Genomic DNA, 13,742 nt, shown 5'->3' with positions numbered 1-13,742 from the left:
TACCACCGAAAGATACATATTCCATGAATACACAAGGCCTCCTTTGTACAGGAACACAGGCAGTTCAGTTGGTATAACTGGAAAATCTCAACTCAAATAATGGCCAGATGGCAGTCCCATGTGATTGTAGACTACAGCAGTGTTATCGTGGGTATACAGATCCTCCTCTAAATTCCTGTTTGTCCTTTTTTCCACTTTTAAATTTCTGCTATTTCAATTTTTGTACATGGGCTATTTAATGACTCTCTGCCTTTAAAATGGACTTCACCTTTAATTCGAGGGCTGGTAAACTGAGGATTGATTTATGACCTCAGGCAAGGCAGGTTGCAAAGAGCTGTTTATATTTTGGATCTGCAGATTCAACGGAGATCAGTGCTGCCACCTCATAATGGATTTGGCTGTCGGCCAATGGACTGTTTTGAATTGTCGGGCCTTATCAATGGCCCCTGTGATTGGTCGGGGTTTTCTCTGGAATGATCTTTCCTCTGACTGTGTTTTCTCTTTTACTTTCGATTTGATGTCAGAAGTTGGAGGGTAATAGCTCTGCCCTCCCTTTCATCTAATGGATTATTCTGAAGATCCAAAGTAAAGACCTTTCTCTCTCCACAGTCAGACTGAATTGCAAAGAAACCCAGCCCAGCTATCAGTTAAAGGCAGTGTCAGTTGTTTAAAATCTTGTGTTGGGAACTCTGTTCTTATCTCAATCATTCTGGTGGAGTTGGAAACCAGTAAGAGTTGAACAAGCTTGAGGCTGTTCCTTTGAGTGAATGCCCAGGGTGGGAAAATTAAAGTGCCTCTCCAGAGGAAAACCTATTGTCTGGGAGTATGACCAAGTGTTTCTACCGAGGGACCATCTCTAACTGGTGGCTTCAATCCGTAAGCATCATGGAACATTGGAACCAAGGATGCTCATCTTTCATTTCATTTTTATTCCTATTATGTTACCCCTCCCCCTCCCTCTGTGTATGTCTGCCTTGTGTGTCTTTGGGAGAGGGTGGGACGGTAGAAAGTGTGTGTGGGGGGGGGGGGGGGTAGTAGATCAGCAGTCCATTACTCTGTTATAATTATTGCATATTTTCACTTTGTTCCTGTTATAAATAAACAGCTATTGTATTCAACTTACAAACCTGGTGGCTTAATTTATTGAGCAGTCCAGGGGGCCAGGGATTCTGTAAATTTTATACGAATTGGGACTCCGGGGTCTGTGGGGCTGGAATCTACTGCACACTAGCCCAAGGTGTTGTAACATGGTTTGTTGCTGATTTATTCATAATTACTGAACCACAGGATGTTGCTTCCAGCTTGGTAACTTGCTCAGGCAGTTTAGAGGGCATCAAAAGAGTTGTGTGGGGCTGGAGTCACATGTAGGCTAGACTGGGTAAAGTTTTCACGCTCTTTACATGACGGACTTCAGTGAATCAATTCAGTTTATAACTATAAAATGGAAGTTATCAGAGTTATTTTTTTAACCAAATCTATTGAATTAAATTTCAATGGTTGTGTTATGTATCTAGGAATGCATTCTTGCTGGTTCTGCGTCGCGTGACATGTAGTGACATCAGCAGAGCATTTGCGCAAGCTTTGAACAGATCACCATCTTGATTGTTCGAGCAAAACCCTTAATAAACCTCTCATCGTGTTTTACAAGAATCCAGAGTGTGCAGAACTCCCTTTTCTCTTTGTGGCAACAAAGAAATATAACATGTTGCTATGATAGGATTTGAGAGCTTTCATTATCTAGGTTAGGGAGGGATGACAAAATGATCCTTAACTGTTCAGTTGATGAAGGAGCACAGAGTGATCTGCAGATTGGACTCTCCAAGATGCGAGGCTGTTATCTGGTCTAACAGTATTTTAATGCGTTTAAAGCATTGTAGTGCCATTAGTATGCAAATATTGCAAAAGGAGCATTTTATACTTTGCATTAGGAAGTTGGAGAAAAACATTTCAATCAGTTAAGCTTCTGACAACAATGACTACTAATGCTGAACCATTAGATTTTCTTTGTTGCCTCTTTGCTCTGTTGTGCCCCACAGGTTTGGAAAGTATAATTTTTCTACATTAGCCAATCTGAAAGTCCTGGGGTGGGATTCTCTGATGGCCAATGCCAGGATTGGAAAACGTGATTGGGCAGAGAACCCCGTCAGCCATAAATCGTGGCTGTCACTGGGTGCCTGACGGAATGCAATGCATACTACTCTGCACGTACAGTAAACACCGTTGGCATATCATTAATGGGCCCGATCCGGTATTCTCCTGGGCTGCTGCAATGCTCTGCCTCTGCCGGGGGGAATTACCGATGGCGAGTTTCACTTGTGGTTTTAAAAATTGGTGAACAGGCGCCACTGCGGCTGAGAGAGAGAGGAGGAGGTAGGCCATGTTCCCAGAGGCGCAACTGTGGGCTGACTGTCCAGCGGGCTGGTTGGGGGGAAGGTGCGAATCTGCCAGGGCCGGAGCGGGGGGGGGGGGGGGGGGGGGAGGGGAGTAGCAGGGGCAACCAAGGGATGGGCCTAACTCTGGAATTCCCTCATCACCTCTCCATCTTTCTACTTTGTTTTCATCCGTTAAAACACTTCTTAAAATCTAGCTTTTCGACCAAACGTTTGGTCATCTGACCTCTAATATCTCCTTTTGTGATCATAGTTTGTTTTATAAGGCTCCCGTGAAGAGACTTGGGCCATTTTAATTTGTTAAAGGTGCTTATATATATATATATATATATACGTATTGTAATGTTTCATACACTTTTGAAAACAGGTTTTTACGGTAGAGTGGCCATTTATCTGGTTTTGTACTGGATAGTTTGGATTTCAGTGCATTCGGCACCATTCCATTATCTGACACCCTTAGTTAGGTCCTGTATTTTGAATCTCGTTATCTTGAATAATGCCTGTATCATGGACCACGATGGGAGACAGTGGGGGGGAGGCATGCAATAATGGTTCCGGGAACGGGTTGCTGTGATGGGTGGGATGCTGAGAACAGGCTGCAGTGCAGATGCCAAGGGCTGGGGGCTGGGACCAGTCGCAGTTGAAGGGTGGAGGCTAGGGAAGAGGCTGGGGACAGGCTGCAGCAATAGAGAGGGAGCTGGGGAGGTAGGCCAGCAACAGGCGACAGTGGAATAGTTTGGGGAGGGGGATTTTGGAGGAGGATCAGCCCACTGGGCTGAAGTGACCCCTGGGTCTGGGGTGTTCAGGCACGGACCGCCATTGCGAAGGCTGTGCACCCCACTGACCGCCCACCGTAGCCCGTGGTTGCCCAGAGTGCCTACAGCTGTATGGGTACACTCACCAGGAGTGCGGGCAGAGTGCCATGGGAATAGCCGGTGGTGGGTATGGAGATGAGGGGGTTGGGGGAGTGGGGGAGGGGAACATGCGGGGGTCGGGGCTGCAGTGCAGACCGGGGCCACCTTGTAGCCCATTGGACCTAGTTGGGCATGGAGTGAATCTTTCAAATGAAGATTTTATCTAAATCTTCTTCTATTGATGTTGCTTCAGAAAAATAATTAAAAGTTGTCCATGAAGCTGGTTGTAAAAATGTCGCTGTCGGTTACAGGCAACAGCACTGGGCGGGATTTACCGACTAACTGTAGCCACCTGGGTTGGCCACTTCCCGACTTAAAATGGAGATCAGCTAAGAATGCAGGGAAATTCAGTCAACGCAGGAAAAACAGCAGGTGCAAAGTTTCCTGTGTATCAGAACTTGCAGGAACCCAGACGGCACGGAAACTAACAACCATCTGCATATTAATGAGCGATCCCCGGGAACAATTGGAAACAGTTAAGGTAAACAAGGCCAAGCCAGACTCCTCGGCGCCAGCAGGAGCCAAGACAAAGGAAGGCCAACGGACATTTAGGAACCGCCCAGCGATCAGGGAACAGCTCCAGTATTGGAGAAATCGATCCAAGTGATCAGAACTTAGTCCAATCACTTGGAACCAGGTACGGGGTCCCCCCCGAATGACACAAAGCCCCTGGGGACTATAAAATAGAGTCCTCAAATTCAATTTGTCCTTCTTGGCAGGGTCTCTCAGCAGCTCGAAACAACCCTTGACAGTGACCTGCCTAGTAGCTGCACCAACCAAGTAAGTCTCCAGTCAACGCATGCTACGAGATAGGCGCTCCTAGCTACCAATCCATACCAGCTTTGAATCCTGCAGACTCAGAATCGAACGAAAGGCCATTTGTTCCCCTGACCTGGTGGGCTAGTTCCAAATCTAAGTATAGGCCTTTTAGTGTTAGAGATAGTCTGGTAAGTAGAGTTTTACGCATGAGTAGTGATTGACTGTGTATAATAAATAATAAATAGCACAGGCCTAAATCGCTGGCTTTGAATGCAGACCAAGGAAGGCCAGCAGCACGGTTCAATTCCCGTAACAGCCTCCCCGAACAGGCGCCGGAATCTGGCGACTAGGGGCTTTTCACAGTAACTTCATTGAAGCCTACTTGTGACAATAAGCGATTTTCATTTTCATTTCATGTGTTTTGATTTGAAACGTACTAACTGGTGTATTGAGTTATTGATCAGCACTCGAACTTGAACCTCGTGGTGGTATCATAAAGATACCTGGCGACTCTCGAGCAAAGGTTATAGAAACAGAGCAAATTAAGTAAAGACACAACGAGCAACATTTAAGCGCCAACCAAAAGTGAGCAACACAACTGCCGGCTGTTTTAACATGGCGGAGGTTACCTGCCAGCTGGATTTACCAACACTGCCATTGTCAACGGGATTCCCTGGTGACTTCACCCTTCGTCACCGGGAAACTGGTGCGCCGGCGTGGGACTGGAATGTCTCGTAGGCGTGCCCTACGTGCCCATTGTGTTACTATACGTAACTTTGTTTTTGATAACTGATGTAAATCAGTGACACAGAGCGGCTTGATTATACGACAGTACACTAAACTTGGATTAAAGTTCGGGGAGTTCATCTGACATGGTAAATTTGTTAGATGCAGTTCAAACGTTTCAACCATGGTTGTATTTTTAAAAAATCATTCCAGGGCTGTGGGTCTCGCTGGCTAGGCCAGCAGATATTACCCATCCCTAATTGTCCTCGAGAAGGAGGTAGTGAGCTGCCTCTTGAGCCGCTGAATTCCATGTAGCTAGATACACTCACAGTGTTGTTAGGGAGGGAGTTCCAAGATTTTGACCCAGCGACAGTGAATGAAAAATGATATATTTCCAAGTCAGGGTGGTGAGCGGTTTAGAGGGGAATTTCCAAGTGGTGGTGTTCCCATGTGACTGCTGGCCTTGTCCTTCTGGGTGCAGATCTAAAGTTGCTGGACTCAACATTGAGCCCATACAGCAGTTGCCCAGTCGAAAGACAGGTGCGGCTCCTCGAGCTTCCATTGGGTTTCACGGGACACATGGACAGAAAGGTGGGGAAATAAAATGACAAGCAGCCAGAAGCTTAGGATTGTGCTTGAGGACTGAATGGAGATGGTGGGTGGGGGGGATTGAACTGATGTGGACTTTGTGGCAAAGGTACTCCAATACCCTTATCATTAGGGTAGCTCAGAATTTTGATTCGGTGACAAAGAAGGTCTGATTATAAATGTCTCAAATGGTTGGTGTTTGACTTGAACCTTTGATGCCCACAATTGCTGTGCATCATAAACTATGTGGTGCTGTGACTCGCTTAACAGTCAAATGTGAAGTAATGGCCTCAGCTGTGTCATGAGCTAGAATCATTCAGGTAAGAAAAACCTATAGATCAGGAATATTAGGGGTCTTGTAGTGCACAGCACTCCAGATGTGTTCTAAGAAAGATCTCTTATTCCCTCTTATTAGGTCTTTGTTCATGGTTTTCACAGAGTCCACAGTATATTTTTCCTTTTAATTTGAAACTTTTGTTTTAATTGGTGCTGAATTTTATGTCGCGGATTATTTTCAGCACTACCAGGAGATATATACTAAACCTTTAAAATTTCAATACACAGCAATTCATGGAAAAAAATAGATGTTTAATTTAGCCCGAACCAATCAATTCAACAATTTCGCTGCATTTAAGAACATGCATTACCATTTTTATCATTACTTTCACTGTAAATGGAAAGGAGGTTTCCATCAATTTACATCTAGTGGTGGATCAGGATCAGGAATGTGCACATAATTACCTATTAGCCTTGAAGTTGGTACACTATATTCTATTTAAGCCAATTCACAATCATGTTCTTTCAAAGGTCAGGGAAATACATGGATGTGTGCAAGAGCATCAAGTTTCATCGCTGCAGCCTTGACCACTTACCACATTTAGGCCATGGCCTGATGAATTATATAATATGGCCCTTCTGCATCTCAGGATTTTGATGAAGTACACCTGGAATATACATTACATTATGTAAAGTATGAGCACATTTACTTTGGAAACTTTTTGCAACCCAGCAAACCGTTTTCTCCCCTGTTCCCCAAAGGTGGGAAAGTGGAAACACTCTGATCAATGTGCACTGCTGGCACCAATAACTTTGTTGTATCATCAATAACTAACCAGTCCCCATGTATAATTCTAACTAGTTGATTTTGTCAGGTTCGTTGACATCAGGTGGTTGGGGTGCAATTGAGAGGTTACTTTGAATTATACCCATTTGGCGCGTCACCCTGTCGTCCTTGACCCAGAGTTGCAACACAAATGAATTAATAAATAATTCTAAGAAACATACCCCAAATCTTTGGCCCTTGGCTGCCCAATAATTACAGTCACCAGGTTTGTAAATTTAAACACAATGACATTTTATTAATAACAAGAACTATAGTGAAACATGCAGTAAATACAACTAGTTAACTATGATCGAATACATAATTTCCTATTTAACTTGCCTCCCCACCCCCTACACACACGCACACACACACCCAAGACAGATACACACAGAGGGGAGGAAAGGGGTGAAAATAGTAAGTAAAAGGAAAAAGAGTCTTTGTTTCAGATGGTTATCTTTGAGCACACTTTCCTTCAATGTAAGCTCTCAGATCCAGGTCTCTGTTTTCAGACTGTAATGGTTTCACTGTAGATGTATTCATTCAGATTCTCTGTAGGTTCATAAATATATCAGCTCACAGCCTTTCTGAAGAGAGAGAGAGAGAGGGAAAGAAGAGAGAGGGAGCAAGTCCTGTGCCTATGTGTCCAGGTCTTAACTCTGCTTTCCTTCGGTCTCTGGAAATTATCCCATTCAGGCATGATTCAATCAGCATCTGTTACCGGGCAGAATATGGCATTTTGACCAATTCATTGACCACCAGCCAATCAATCGAACTGAGTCCCACCCCATCTCTCAGGTGCCACAATGTCTGGGCACTGCTGTCCAAAGCTAGCAGCACCAAATACTATGGAGCAACTTATTGAATTCCTCATTCTGTTGTTTGATTTAAAGATACATGTCCATTAAGCATCCATGGATCAAAAATGATAATGGCAAAAATAAAGAAAGGGAAAATAAATGAATCATCAGGAGGGACCCATCCATCATTCAAATCCACCTTCCATCAAATGTACTGCCATGCTCATTAACACAACACTGGGCATATCAGGGGCGGGATTCTCCGATCCTGAGGCTAAGTGTTGGCATCGTCAACTGCTGATCCGGCCATGGAATGGGCACCGGGGGATGTGCGCATGCGCAGTGGGTCTGGCGCGAACCTGCGCATGCGCAGTCCCACCGGCGCGATTTCCGCACAAGCGCGGTGTCTCCCTTGTCCACGCCGGTCCCGACCCAACATGGCGCAGGAGTACAGGCCAGCGCGGAATAAAGGAGGCTGACTCAGAGCAGGTTAAAATGGCGCTGGCAGAACTTGTTTTTTTTTAACGGCCGCTTGTTTCAGCCAGGCCGGAGAATTGCGGGGGTTGGGGGTCACGTAGAGCGGCCCCCGACCGGTGCCGCGCCGACCACACCAGCCCAATGGTGCCGATTCTCCGCTCTGCGGAGAATCGCTTCCGGGCGTCGGGGCGACGTGGCGCGATTCGCACGGTCCCCCCCCCCGGCGATTCTCTGACTCGGCCCGGGGTCGGAGAAGCCCACCCCAGAGCTTAAGGAAATGTGAAACTCACACTGTGTAGCTCTTCTTTGAGCAGAAAAATTAAAGTTTCAAGCCACTTAACAAATATCTATGCTCATTAGGTATTGCAACATGCAGTTGTGGAAGCTTTTCAGATTTTTGCAACCCAGCAAACCGTTTTCTCCCCTGTTCCGCAAAGGTGGGAAAGTGTAAATACTCTGATCAACGTGCACTGCTGGCACCAATAACTTTTCAGATTTTATTGTGCTTTACTCGGGTGCAATCAAAATTCATTCAAAGGGACAGATGTGATGCATGCGAGATTGTCCATTGGCAGGATCCTCCACTTCACCGGCAGCGCATTCACGGCTGTCGATTTCCCGACGGTGTGGGGTTGGCCTCAATGAGAAACCCCATTGACCGGCTGCCGGGATGGAGGATCTTGCTGCTGGCGGAGGTGCACCAGAAAAAAATGGGTCTGGTGGGATGGAGAATCCCCCCCTTATATTAGTAAAGAAAAGGATTTTAAAACACAAAACATATTTTTAGCCCGACAGAGAAAACATTTAGACAACTCACTGGAGGAGGAGGTACCCAATATCCCCATCCTCAATGATTGTTGAGCCCAGCATGTCAGTGCAAAGGATAAGGCTGAGCATTTGCAACAATTTACAGCCAGATGTACCGAGTGGATGATCTATCTCAGTTTCCTCTGGAGGCTCCCAGCATCACAATTGCCAGATTTCAGTCAATTCGATTCACTCCACATTATATCAAGAATTGGCTGAAGGCACTGCATATTACACAGACTGTGGGTCCTGACAGTATCCCGGTACTAGTACTGAAGATCTGTGCCTTTGAACTTACTGCGCCCCATGCCAAGCCAGTACAGCTACAGCACTGGCATCCACCTGGCAATGTGGAAAATTGCCCAGGTATGTCGTGTACACAAATAAAAAGCAGGACAAATCCAGCCTGGTCAATTTCCACCCCAGCAGCCTACTGGCCATCAGTAAAGTGATGGAAAGGATCATCAACAGTGCAATTAAGCAGCAATTAATCCGCAATAACCTGCTCACTGACACTGAGTTTGGATTCCGCCATAGTCACTCAGCTCCTGACCTCATTCTAGCCTTAACTGAAACATGGGACAAAGCTGAACTCCAGGGTTGAGGTGAGAATGACTACCCTTCGATTCACGGCTTGGGTCACTGTCATTGCGGAGTCTGATCTTTCTCCCCGTGTCTGCATGGGTTTCCTCCAGGTGCTCCGGTTTCCTCCCACAATCTCCAAAGATGTGCTGTTAGGTAATTTGGACATTCTGAATTCTCCCTTAGTGTACCCGAATGGGCGCTGGAATGTGGCGACTAGGGGCTTTTCACAGTGACATCATTGCAGTGTTAATGTAAGCCTACTTGTGACAATAACGATTATTATTATTATTATATTTGACCGTGTATGGCATCAAGGAGCCCATGCAAAACTCAAATCACTTATGGGAATGAATGGGAAAATTCTCTGCTGCTTGGAGTCATACCTAGCACAAAAGAAGATGGTCCTGGTTGTTGGAGGTCAGTCATCTCAACTTCTGGAAATCATTGCAGGTGTTCCTTAGGGGAGTGTTCTAGGCTTAACTGTCTTCAGCTACTTCATAAATGACTTTCCTTCCACCATAATGTTAGAACTGGGGATATTCTCTGATGATTACACAATGTTCAGCAGCATTCACGACTCCTCAGATCTGAAACAGTCCACATCGAAATGCAACAATAGCTGGACAATATCCAGATTTGGGCTTACGAGTGGCAAGTAACATTCATGCCACACAAGTTCCAGGCCATCTCGAACAAGCGGGAACCTAACCATCATCCCTTGACATTCAATTTCATTACCATCACAGAATCCTCAGCTATCAACATCTTGGGAGCACCCATTGATCATAAAATGAACGGGACACGCTTCAGAGGAATGAGGGGGGGATCTCATAGAAACTTATAAAATTCTAACAGAACTAAAGAGGATAGATGCAGAAAGGATGTTCCCGATGGCAGGTGGTCCAGAACCAGGGGTCACAGTTTAAGGATAATGGGGTAAACAATTTTGGACTGAGTTGAGGAGAAATTTCTTTACCCAGAGAATATTTCTGTACCACAGGGCCTGTGTAATTTACTGCAACAGAAAGCAGTTGAGGCTAAAAAATTGTATGTTTTCAAGAAGAAGTTAGATGGAGCTCTTGGGGCTAAAGGGATCAAAGGATATGGGAGGAAAGTGGGAACAGGTTACTGAGTTGGATGATCAGCCATGATCATAATGAATGATGGAGCAGGCTCGAAGGGCCGAACGGCATATTCCTGCTCCTGTTTTCTATGTTTATATGCTTCGATATAAATACTGTGGCAACAAGAGCATGACAGAGGCTAGGAATCCTGTGGTGAGGAACTCACGTCTCCCCAAAGCTGGTTCACATTCTACAAGGTACAAGTCAAGAGTGTGATGGAATACTCTCCATTTGCTGGATGAGTGCAGCTCCAACAACACTCAAGAAACTTAACACCATCCAGAACAAAGCAAACTGCTTAATTGACATCACTTTCAGAAACATTTACTCCCCCCCCGCCCCCCCCACACCCACAGACGCACATTGGTACCATCTACAAGATGCACTGCAGGTACTCATCAAGGCTCCTTAGACAGCACCTTCCAAAACCATGACCACTACCTTCAAGAAGGACAGTACGAAGTCTTACAACACCAGGTTAAAGTCCAACAGGTTTGTTTCGATGTCACTAGCTTTTGGAGCGCTGCTCCTTCCTCAGGTGAACACGCCACAGCGAAAAACCGGACCGACCTCCTCAGAAGACAAACATGGGACACAACCGACAGAATACCCTTCGTCGTCCAGTACTTCCATGGAGCGGAGAAACTACGTCATCTTCTTCACAGCCTTCAACACGTCATTGATGACGATGAACATCTTGCCAAGGTCATCCCCACACCCCCACTACTTGCCTTCAAACAACCGCGCAACCTCAAACGAACCATTGTGTGCAGCAAACTACCCAGTCTTCAGAACAGTGACCACGACACCACACAACCCTGTCATGGCAATCTCTGCAAGACGTGCCAGATCATCGACATGGATACCACTATTACACGTGAGAACACCACCCACCAGGTACGCGGTACATACTCGTGCGACTCGGCCAACGTTGTCTACCTCATACGCTGCAGGAAAGGATGTCCCGAAGCGTGGTACATTGGCGAGACCATGCAGACGCTGCGACAACGAATGAACGGACATCGCGCAACAATCACCAGGCAGGAATGTTCCCTTCCAGTCGGGGAACACTTCAGCAGTCAAGGGCATTCAGCCTCTGATCTCCGGGTAAGCGTTCTCCAAGGCGGCCTTCAGGACCCGCGACAACGCAGAATCGCCGAGCAGAAACTTATAGCCAAGTTCCGCACACATGAGTGCGGCCTCAACCGGGACCTGGGATTCATGTCACATTACATTCATCCCCCACCATCTGGCCTGCGAAATCCTACCAACTGTCCTGGCTTGGTACAATTCACACCTCTTTAACCTGGGGTTACCCCATCTCTGGATCTGTAAAGATTTAATCACCTGCTAATGCTCGCATTCCTAGCATTGTTTGGCATCTTTGAATTTGTCTATATATGCGTTTCTGGAACAGACCTCTTCATTCACCTGAGGAAGGAGCAGCGCTCCGAAAGCTAGTGACATCGAAACAAACCTGTTGGACTTTAACCTGGTGTTGTAAGACTTCGTACTGTGCTCACCCCAGTCCAACGCCGGCATCTCCACTTCAAGAAGGACAAGTGCAGCATATACAAAGGAACATCAGCACCTGGATGTTCCCCTTAGAGACACTCACTATCCTGACTTGGAAATATGTCCATTCCTTCACTGTTGCTAGGTCAAAACCCTGGAACTCCCTCCTGAACAGCACTGTGGGTGTACTTACACCAATTGGGATGCAGCGTTTCAAGAAGGCAGCTCACCACCACCTTCTCAAGGGCAATTAAGGACAGGCAACGCATACTGACCTAGCCAATGAGACCCATATTTTGTGAATGAATAAAAAAAGTCTGTCTTACAATAATTGAAATACTTCCAGGTATTTTTTTTTTTAAATTTAGAGTACCCAATTATTTTTTTCCAAGTAAGGGGCAATTTAGCGTGACCAATGCACCTACCCTGCACATCTTTGAGTTGTGGGGGCGAAACCCACGCAAACACGGGAGAATGTGCAAACTCCACACGGACAGTGACGCAGAGCCGGGATCGAACCTGGGACCTCGGCGCCATGAGGCAACAGGGCTAACCACTGCACCACCGTGCTGCCCTATTTCCAGGTATTTTAATAGTTTATTCCTGATGCACGATCAACGACCAGCAAAGCGAGGTTGTAGTCCAACTGAAGGCTTTAATAAGTTAGATGTGTTCCCCAGCAGCTCAGGTATAGAATGAGGGCTGCTGGAGCGGCACGGGTTCTTATACCCCGCCTATCAGGGCGGAGCTATCATACATTCTAACCAATAGAAAGCATACAGTTTCCACCAATGGTGCTTTAGCCTATCAGGTACCGTAATACCTATAATACCACATTCACCCCCTGTTAAAAAAAGAGTCCGGTGGGGGTGGTGACCAGTAACTACAAAACATAACAACATGGTATAATTAGTTATGGAGGTACCGTAATACCTTCATACAGTGTTTAGTAACTATTTACAAGTCTGGTAGGTATGTACATTGATGGTTTATATTTACAGATTACAGTTAAAATGAAGCAATCAGTCGATCGGGGGCCCTGGTCGTCCTCTGTGAACGTCGGAGCTTCGGTGGTGACTCCGGTGGAGGCTCGGGCATCTGTGACTCCCGGAGCGTGGCTTCGATCTCCATGGCAGCTTCGTCACCCCTAGACGGCGCTGGTGGGGAAAACGGCTGACCTGGGAAGGGAGCGCCTGCGGGGGGCGTCGGTTGGTGGGGGGGCCTAGACGGGGCGGCGGAAGGACTGATCCTCCTGTAAGGTGCTGCGGTGGAGGGGAGGGTGGGACTGGTGGCTGGAATGTGCGTCGGGTTCCGGCGGGCGCCAGGTCCCGTAGGGAGACCGTATCTTGTCGACCGTCGGGGTACGCCACGTAGGCGTACTGGGGGTTGGCATGGAGCATATAGACCCTCTCAACCAACGGGTCCGACTTGTGCGCCCACATGTGTTTTCGGAGCAGGAAGGGTCCAGGTGCTGCCAGCCAGGTCGGGAGCGAGGTCCCGGAGGAGGACTTCCTAGGGAAGACAAGAAGACGTTCGTGAGGTGTCAGATTGGTGGTCGTACAAAGCAGTGACCGGATGGAGTGGAGGGCATCCAGGAGGACTTCTTGCCAGCGGGAGACTGGGAGATTCCTGGACCATAGGGCCAGTAGGACGGTCTTCCAGACCGTTCCGTTCTCCCTCTCTACCTGTCCGTTACCCCGGGGGTTGTGACTGGTCGTTCTGCTCGAGGCAATGCCCTTGCTGAGCAGGAATTGACGCAGTTCGTCGCTCATAAAGGAGGACCCCCTATCACTGTGTATGTAAGCGGGGAACCCGAACAGTGCAAAGATGCTTGGTGACGGTGGTTGCGGTCATGTCGGGGCAGGGGATGGCGAATGGGAACTGGGAGTACTTGTCAATCACGTTCAGGAAGTACGTGTTGCGGTCGGTGGAGGGGAGGGGCCCTTTGAAGTCCATGC

The 13,742-nt window shown here is 47.0% G+C and overlaps 1 protein-coding gene across 1 annotated transcript in view; it reads left to right on the top strand.

Moving 5' to 3' along the window:
* Positions 1-13,742, top strand: part of cimip2c (ciliary microtubule inner protein 2C) — a 77,483-nt gene that overhangs the window by 48,712 nt on the left and 15,029 nt on the right. The window lies entirely within an intron of this gene.

The sequence above is a fragment of the Scyliorhinus torazame genome, chromosome 4, assembly GCF_047496885.1.
Source record: "Scyliorhinus torazame isolate Kashiwa2021f chromosome 4, sScyTor2.1, whole genome shotgun sequence".
NCBI lineage: Eukaryota > Metazoa > Chordata > Chondrichthyes > Carcharhiniformes > Scyliorhinidae > Scyliorhinus > Scyliorhinus torazame.
Note: the sequence above shows the minus strand (reverse complement) of the source record. Positions and strands in the feature narration are given on the sequence as shown.